The sequence below is a fragment of the Camelus ferus genome, chromosome 33 (assembly GCF_009834535.1).
Source record: "Camelus ferus isolate YT-003-E chromosome 33, BCGSAC_Cfer_1.0, whole genome shotgun sequence".
Taxonomy (NCBI): Eukaryota; Metazoa; Chordata; class Mammalia; order Artiodactyla; family Camelidae; genus Camelus; species Camelus ferus.
This window is the reverse complement of record NC_045728.1, coordinates 7,572,364-7,581,337: the sequence shown is the minus strand read 5'-3', so window position 1 is coordinate 7,581,337 and position 8,974 is coordinate 7,572,364.

Genomic DNA, 8,974 nt, shown 5'->3' with positions numbered 1-8,974 from the left:
TACAACCAGGGGTCAATGCAAAATCTAAGCTGCTATTGTTCTGTGGTTTTAGATACTCTTTTAACCAAAAAGCTGTGACTTTAATGCTGTCCCACTAACTTTCCTTTGTTCTTTTGCCTAATGAGCTCAGCCTGAGATATATGCTATTCCAATCCAGACAGAAATTTCAAGGGAAAAAAAAAGACCGTGAAAAGGGGAAGATGAGAAAAGGATAGGAAGAGAGGATGGGAAGAGAAAGGGAGGATGGGAAAAGAAAGGGATGATGGGAAGAGAAGGGGGTGATGGGAAAAGAAAGGGATGATGGGAAGAGAAGGGCAAGAGGTAGAGGCTATTCTGCAATCTGCTTATTTCTTTTCAGGATCAGGGTTTTAGTTGGGGAATCTGCTGCAGTGAACTAGTCACAACATTGTTTTAGGGGCTTATGTCAGGCTGATAAGACAATGCATGTTTTTGAAGAAAGGAACATTTTTTTCCTGCTCACTTCTCTTAAACTCTGTGCCTTTATTCTCTCTATTAGAAATGCTCCTTCCTGCTTCTTCATCTGAACAAACTCATCTGTATGATTAAAGACCCAGTTAAAATATCATTATCTGTGTGAAACCTTCCTTATCCTAAGTTAGCCAGGTTCTCAATTCTTTCTGTTTTGAATCAGACTTTACAAAATCATCACTCCATTGTGCTAGAATAAGTTTTGGCAAAGCATTTTCCAAGAGTAAAAGTGCAGGAAGTTCAGGAAGGGTCAAGACCGAAAAAAAAAAAAAAAAAAAAAGGAAAGGATAAAAAAGAAAAATCAGTTGCGGACTGGCTGTACAGAATTGACAGTTCTTTGTCTGTTAAACAGATGAAGTTCTAAATTTCAGATGAGTTTTCCGGGTGTTTTGTTGTTGTTGTTTATGATGCAGAATCTCAGAATGCTCATATCTGTCAGTTATTTCATACTTATCAGTTATCTCCAGAGTCATAAGGGCAGATTCAGATTGATCTTCTGGCCCTTGGAATTTCAGTGGTAGTCACAGCCCTTTATTTTATTGCAAGGACCTCCAATACAATATTGAGTATAATTGATAAAAGTAGGTATCTTTGCCTTGTCCCTAATTTTCAGGGCAACACCTTCAAAATTTCCACATTAAATATGATGCTAGTAGTTGATTTTTCTTAAGTGCCCTTTATTAAACTAAAAAAATTTCCATCTCATTATGATTTACTTGGTGTCTTTGTCATGAATATCATGATGTGAAAATGTCATCAATTTTGTTAATCATTTTTTCTACATCTATTGACATGGTTAGATTTCTTTTTCATTTAATTTGTTAAGGTAGTGAATATATTGTCTGTTTTCAAATATTTCAAATGTTCAAATGAACATTTCTAGAGTAAACCCACTTGGTCATTGTATATTATACCTTTTAGATATTGCTGGATTCAATACACTAGTCTTTTGTTGAGGATTTTCACATCTCTATACATATTGTACATTGATCTATAATCTTCTTTTGAAATATCCTGTCTGGTTTTGGAACAGAGTAATGCTGGTCTCACAAAACTGAGCTGGAAAATGTTCCTTCATCTACTATTTTCTTAAATAGTTATCTTAAGATTTAATATTTCTTCTTTAAAAGTTTGAAAGTATTCACAGACAAAATCATGTGAGTAGGAGATTTCTTAGGCAGAAGTTTTATAATTACAAATTCAAAATGTTTATGAGACTAGGACTATTAAGTTCATCTATTTATTATTATATCTGTAGAGTAAATTCCGTATATTTAAGGAATTGCAGCATATTGTCGATAGCTATTGGTAGATGGTAGTGTGGAAGACTGGGAGCTGGACTGACCCGAGATCAGCTCAACTTTCTTAAACTTACAGCTTAGTCACCTCAGCTTAACACACTTGGTGGAGTCTAAATAACCAACCCTCACTTTGGCTGTGAAATATAGGAAAGATGTCACACGCTCTGGGGAAAAACCAGTTCTTTTATGCAATGTCTGATATGCCTGCCTCATAAAAAAGTGTGTGTGTGTATGTGCGTGTGTGTCATGAGAAAGGGCAAGAAAATCTTCTATTCAAAGAAAAACATCACCAAGAATTAACCCAGAGAGAAGCTGTATATTAGAACTACCAGAAAAGGATATTCAAATATCTATTATAAATATATTCATGAATTCACAGGAAATACAGGTGAACCAATAAAGAATTCTCAAAAATACACATATATTTATATAACTTCACCTTTACTCGTAGGATTCCTGTCTTCTTTCAATTTTGGAAAATCATCATCAACTATCTTTTCAGATTTAGTACTGTGTACCAGATCTTCCCTCCATTCCCTTCTTCTGAAACCGCTATTGGATTAAAAGTGAAGGCTCACAGTCTGTCTTCTCTTTCAGCCGCTTTTTTGTTTTCACATCATGCTTTCTCTCTTTGATGCATGGATGAATTCTCAGTACTCATTTTTCTGATTCTTTAATTCTTCAGTGGTAACTTCTAGTTCACTAATTAGATTTTTAGCTATGTCCAATCTAGATTTATGTCAAATATTAAAAATTTTTTATTTCAATAACTATATTTTTACCTCCAGGTATAATTGGATTTTGTTTCATTTTTTCTAGTTTTTCATTTTTTAATGGAAGTTTTGTATTTATATATCTTAACAACTGATATGTTTACTTTAAAATCTCATTGAGTATAAATAAACTAAAATGAAATTCTAAAAGATATCAGTCACCCACAGGAAGTCAAGAGAGTGAACCAGAGAAAAAAGAAACAGGAAGAAAAAAATAATAAAATGGTAGATGTAAGCCCTAACATGCCAATAACTGGATTATTATAAATGATTTAACTTACCAATGACCCACTGAATTGCTAAAAACCAACTCTGTCTATAAGAAACTCACTTCAAATAGAGTAACATAAATAGGTGAAAGTAAAAGGATGAAAAAATATATACCATGCAAGCATTAACATTGAAACATTAGAAGTGGATATATTAATATCAGATAAAGTACACTTCAGAGCAATAAGGCAAAACCACAACAACATCAAATTAATAAAGTTCATCTAGTCCAGAAAGGAAAAAGCAAAACTTCTTAATGATACATAATTGTCTGTGAAGAAAAACCATCGAATCTACTCTTATGTCAGAGCTATATAAATACCAGTTGAGTTTAGCGAGATTTTAAGAAACAAGATCAATTTACAAACATTTATCATTTTCAATACATTATCAATAAACATTAAAAAATTTAATTTAAAAATACCATTTGCAAAAGCACAAAACATATAACATTCTTAGTGATAAAGCTGGCAAAATACATGTAAGATCTTTATAAGCAAAACCCATTATTGAGAGAAATTTTTTAAAACTTCTTGAATATCCTGTGTTTCTGAAGCAAAAGACTCATTATTAAGATGACAGTTTTTCTCAGATTTATTCATAGACTCAATATAATCCCATTCAAAATCCCATCAGGCATTTTGTGAAGATTGGTAAGATATTTCTAGAATTCATAAGAAAATACTCAAGTCTCAAATAGAAAAAACAACTTTGATAATGAAGAATGATGTTGGAAGATGTATACTATAATCTTTAAAACATATTGTGAAGATACAACTAACAAAACAGCATGATTTAGGCATCAAGATAGACAAACAGATCAGTAAAGAAAGACAGAGCGTTCAAAGTAGACCCACACAAAGATGGTCAATTGATCTCAACAGAATTAGGCCATCTGATGGTGCTAGAAAAATTGGCCATCATATAGCAAACAAACAAGCAAACATAAACAGAGAGACAAAGAGAAAGAAAAACTATAGATATATACAAAACAAACCATGAGTGAATCTCCAAATATGCTGAATTAAAGAAGCTAAGCAAAGAGTCCATACTATATAGTTCTGTTAAGTATAAAACTCTTGAAGCAAACCCATCTACAGTGAATGAAAATGGATCCATGGTTGTCTGGGAAGAAGGCTGAGATGGAGGGATTACAAAGTGGAGTGGATATGATCATTTTATTAATTTTGGTGATGCTTTTATGGGTAAATATGTCAAATTTACCTAATTACACATTTTAAATGTGCGATTTATTGTATGTCAATCATTCCTCAACAAAGCTGCTAAAATTTTGACACACAAACGAACAGACAATTCACCATAGTTTATACTGGCTAAAAGTCACATATTTGAAGTGAGGACCGACCCGGATAAGCGTATGGACATACACTTTCCATAGGCCTGGAATACTCTTAAGAAAATGCCTTGGAGCCCAGGTTATAACTCCTTAAATCACAGGAAGATCAAAGTTCACTTATCCTTTTTCTCCACGTGTAATCCACCAAATCGTCTAGATGGCTTAAGTATAAGAAGCTTTTTCCCTGTTTGGAGATGATGGGATGGGTTTGGCTGCGTTATAGAAAAATTTAAATGCTAAGGACAATTAAGTATTATTTTGTGGTTTTGATAAAACAATTTAATTTTAACATGGTGTCCAAAGTTTTATATTTATTATGGAATCATTATTAAACTTCTTAACACTAAGGGGGAAAAAAGGTCGCCATTTGTTTTAAATACTCCAGGGATCAAGAAGAATGCCTCTATATTGCCAACAAATAGACACTTTGTAATTGTTTCTTCCCTACAGAGTCCAACAACTGGGAAGACAAGCCCCTAAGGGAAACTTGTGCTTCCAATCATCTGCTTCAGGTCCAAACAGATCCCAGTAAAATTGTCCTTCAGTAACAGAGGACTAAGGGTCAGTAGGGTTACTTTCCTTGTTCTGCTTAGTTGGTTTAAGCTAATAACCCTTATCAACACTCCTTGAATTCTTATGCAGAATCAACTCCATGATTTTGCGAGACTCAGAAAGATTCTAGGCCATTAGTGTTTGATGATAAAATTATCGTGTGTGTGCGCGCGCGCACACACACGAGGGTGTACATGCAGGCACTATGTGAGACCAAAGCTAAAACTCATATGAGACCAACAGCACTTTACTGAAGTGGTAATATTCAGGTAAGTCATAAAATTCTATCTACCTTTGATAACATACTGTCATTGAAAGTGAATTTTGAAGACTTAAAAATTCTTATCACCCATGCTCATTATCGATAAGACTGAACAGGAAGGCACTGTCTGCTTCATGACAGGTGGGCAAAAAGTGTGCAATGCAGGGAGACCATTTCTCCTTCCACTAGTTCTGCATCTGTTCCTCTGACCTCATAGTCCTGAGTTTCTTCCCCAAGTCCAGTCATATTAATAATATTCTCATTTATGGTGAACTTGGAAATTTATAGAGCATTCTCACATGCATCAATAATGTAATATTACAAAGCTTAGTGAAGTTGGGGATTCCTCTTTTACTAAAAGGACAGTGGCATTAACCTACTATCCAGCCTACTAGTATTTTTTTTTTTTTTTGCCTTAGAAGTTTGTCAATAACCTCTTACATGCACATATATATTCCCAAAGTGGGTGAGATTTATCAATGGGTCAACTTATGAATAAAAACTCAAGCACCTGACTCATAGCCCAATTCAGAAACTGCTATTTTCAGGGTCAGAAATGATGTCCTTCCCCACTTTATGCTTTTCAAACAGTGGATTTACAAAGTTAATCTTAAAAATGAAATGAATGAATTCCATCATTGTCTCTGACATGTTTATTCACTTATTCCGCATGCTTTTGTCTCTTGGTTGTAATACTAGTGTGAGAACTTTTATTAAATTAGATACTTCTAACTGACAAATACTAAATGTTTCTTTTTTGAGGCTTAAGCATCCCGATTCTCAAACTTCTTCAAACACCCATTCTCAGAGATGGAGTCACCCAAACTCCTATTACATCAGGAGATGTTAAAGGCTCTTTGTATCTAATACTTTGTGATAAAAAACAAAGATCAAACTATTTTATTCAAGTCATACTCCACACAGGTATGTTTTTACTATTACCTGAAGTGTGTCAAATTTATAACCGCACTGAATTAAATCTTGTCCCAGTTTTGGTACTCCTCGTGTAGATTTGTCTAAGAGAAGACAGAAATGTAAGGAATGCGAACGCAACCAAAGCAAAGACAAAAAATGAAAGAAAATACAGGAAATTTTGTGTAAATATAGGATACTGTCTGGGGGTGTTGCTTTATTTGAAGATTGAACATTTTAGGAATAGGAGGTGTGCAGAAGTCAATACATAGGTAGAATCTGAAGGAAGAGAGAAAAGGGAATGAATACGGTTCAGGGTCTCTACGAGGGCCTAGATTCTGTGCCAGATGTTTCCAATTCATTGTAACAGATGCTCTGTTGGACTACTGCTCTAGATACACAGCAGTAGGGAGTAAAGGTGAAGAGGAATAGAAAAAGAATGGAGAAGAGGCTCTAAAAATCTCAATGTCTAGCTCAATATCTGGTAATAATAAAAATGACCAAGCCAAAATTTATGGCTAACTTTTTACATGCCAGGCACTGTTTTAACGTTTGTACACATCATACCTAGGTGATCTCATCCAGTTCTTGGTTTTTAGTATCCTATGCGCATTAATTATTCAGAAAACAATGTCCAAGCCAGACCTCTCCTCTGAACTCCAAACACATATAGCCAATCTCCTATTCAGCATATCCATTTGATCATATTATAGACATCAAAATTAAAATGTGCAGAACAGAAACACCTCCAAAAACTGCTTTTCCAACACCACCACTGATCCAATCTCAGAACAATATCCTGGATGCCATCCCTGCCACTCTTGCTCAGATTTCCTTAGCCAACTTGTAAGCAAATGTCATCCAGACTAGGTTTTTCTCAATAATTTTAACATCTCCATCATTACCAGGCTGACCCCAGCAATCCTCTCTCAATGGAAGCACACTGTGTTTCCTGATTTCATGAATCTACTTCTACACTCCATAATAAACATTCATGACAAAGTAACCAAAGCCTGAGAGATCCTTCTAAACATGCATTTGAATGTGTAATACTCCACTTTCTGCAAACTCTCCAACATTGCCCCATCAAACCCAAAATTAAGAGTCACATCTTTTACCAAGTTCTGCATCTGGCGCAGAGCCTCCACTTACCATTGTCTTCCTGGCTCCATCTGGTCCAGCCACACTGGCCTTCTGGCGTTTCTCCAACATGCCAAGCATGCTCTGTCTCAGAGCCTTTACACCTGACGTTCCCTCTGCACTGAACAAGCTTCTCCCAGAGTTTTACCTAGACATAAATGACATATAACATTGTATTAGTTTTAGGTGTACACCATGATGATTTGATATATGCATATATTACAAAATTATTCTTGCACTAAGTTTATTTAACACCTGTCACCTCACCTAGTTACAATTTGTTTCTTGTCATGAGAGCCTTTAAAACCTACTCGTTTAGCAACTTTCAAATATATGCTACAGCATTGCTAACTATAGTCACCACGTTGTACGTTATACCCTCAGGACTATTATCTTACAACCGAAGGTTTGTGCCTTTTGACACCTTCACCCACTTTGCCAGTCTTTATACAAACACCGGCAGGGCTGCTCCTCTGCTGGTTCACAAACTGGCTCCCATACACAGAGGACAAGGAGAGACTGAGGAAAGAGGCAGACCACCTCCGACTGGTAGGTGGCAGGTTTAATAAGCTACGAGGCTTGTCTTGAGTGGCCATGTGGCAGTAGATCCTCACACTCACCAAAAAGAATCTTGAAAGTTTATATAGGGTCTTAACAGGGTTCAGTCACATATGCTGTCCAAATGGTCTCCATCACACATTGCTCTCTAAAGGCTGCATCCTTGAAAATGGCTCCCACTGTGGGAATCATGGGCAGAACATACATTCCAAGGACAGGCAAGGGGGTGAGGGACCTCTGAGTGCCTGGGTGAAGCTTGCAGGTCAACCAGTGGTGCCCTTCTCCCGATGACCTCCTTCAAGAGTCCCTCACTTCATTCAGGACTCAGCTCACGTGTCACCTCTCTGGAGTGTACTCCTTGACTGCCCTCTCTAATTTCCAACCCCTTTCCTTACGCGGCTTTATTTTCTTCAGGTATTTCTCATTGCTTGACTCTAAGTTCTGTATCTATTTCTTTGTTGGTTTACTGACACACCTACATGGTAGAATGTAAGCGTTATGAGAGTAGCAATTTGTCTTATTGAGTATTGTATTTTTAGCATGTCACTATTTTTACAGAAAAATGTGTGTGAGTGTACATGCACAAATATTTCCTTTCTGTTTTTCCACCTTAACGGTACTGAAGGGACAACACAGTTCGTGTTTTCCTTGTTTGAGATGGAAGACTGAGGACCTAAGACATGACACTTTCTTTCCCATTTTTGCAGACCTAACACTAGGGTGAATCTTGCAGAGAAATCCGTTTGAGGGGAGAGCAGGGAATGTTCAGAATCATTCAGGGGATGGAGTTTCTCAGTCAGTAGGTTCCCTCTCCTTGGATGGAACGCTCATTCTGCTCATTTATAGCTTTTACTCTGTGACTTTGGCCCCTTTCCTAGACTTTGGTTCCTTCCCCTCTTTTCTGATTAGAAACAATCTTCTTGGCTTCTACCCCATCAGGAATAATCTGCATCACAGTCAAGCACCAGGCTTTTGGGGTTGCTGCCTCTGGTTTTACTGGAGAGGGAGGGTCCAGGGGATTGAAGAAACGGTGAAATGAGAGAAGGAAAATTCTGTCCTGGTCCAAACTTCTTTTCCCTACTCCTTTCGGTTTTTCCAATAGTTACATCTGCACATGGCAGCAGCTTCCTTCACTCCACAGGTCAAATTTTGATGCTTTATGCTACTTAGCTTAGAAAGACTTTAAAAGGGAAAGTTCATGCCACTCTTTTTCATGTTAACGGTAGAGAAATTCTGTGAGCCCAGGTTGAGCTAGTATCAGTCATTCCCAGCACACACATCACACTGTATGAGAAAATGTTATGGGAAAGGGAGTTTGTCCTCTGTGTAACCCTTTTCTCCTGTGCTCACAGATGTCCTC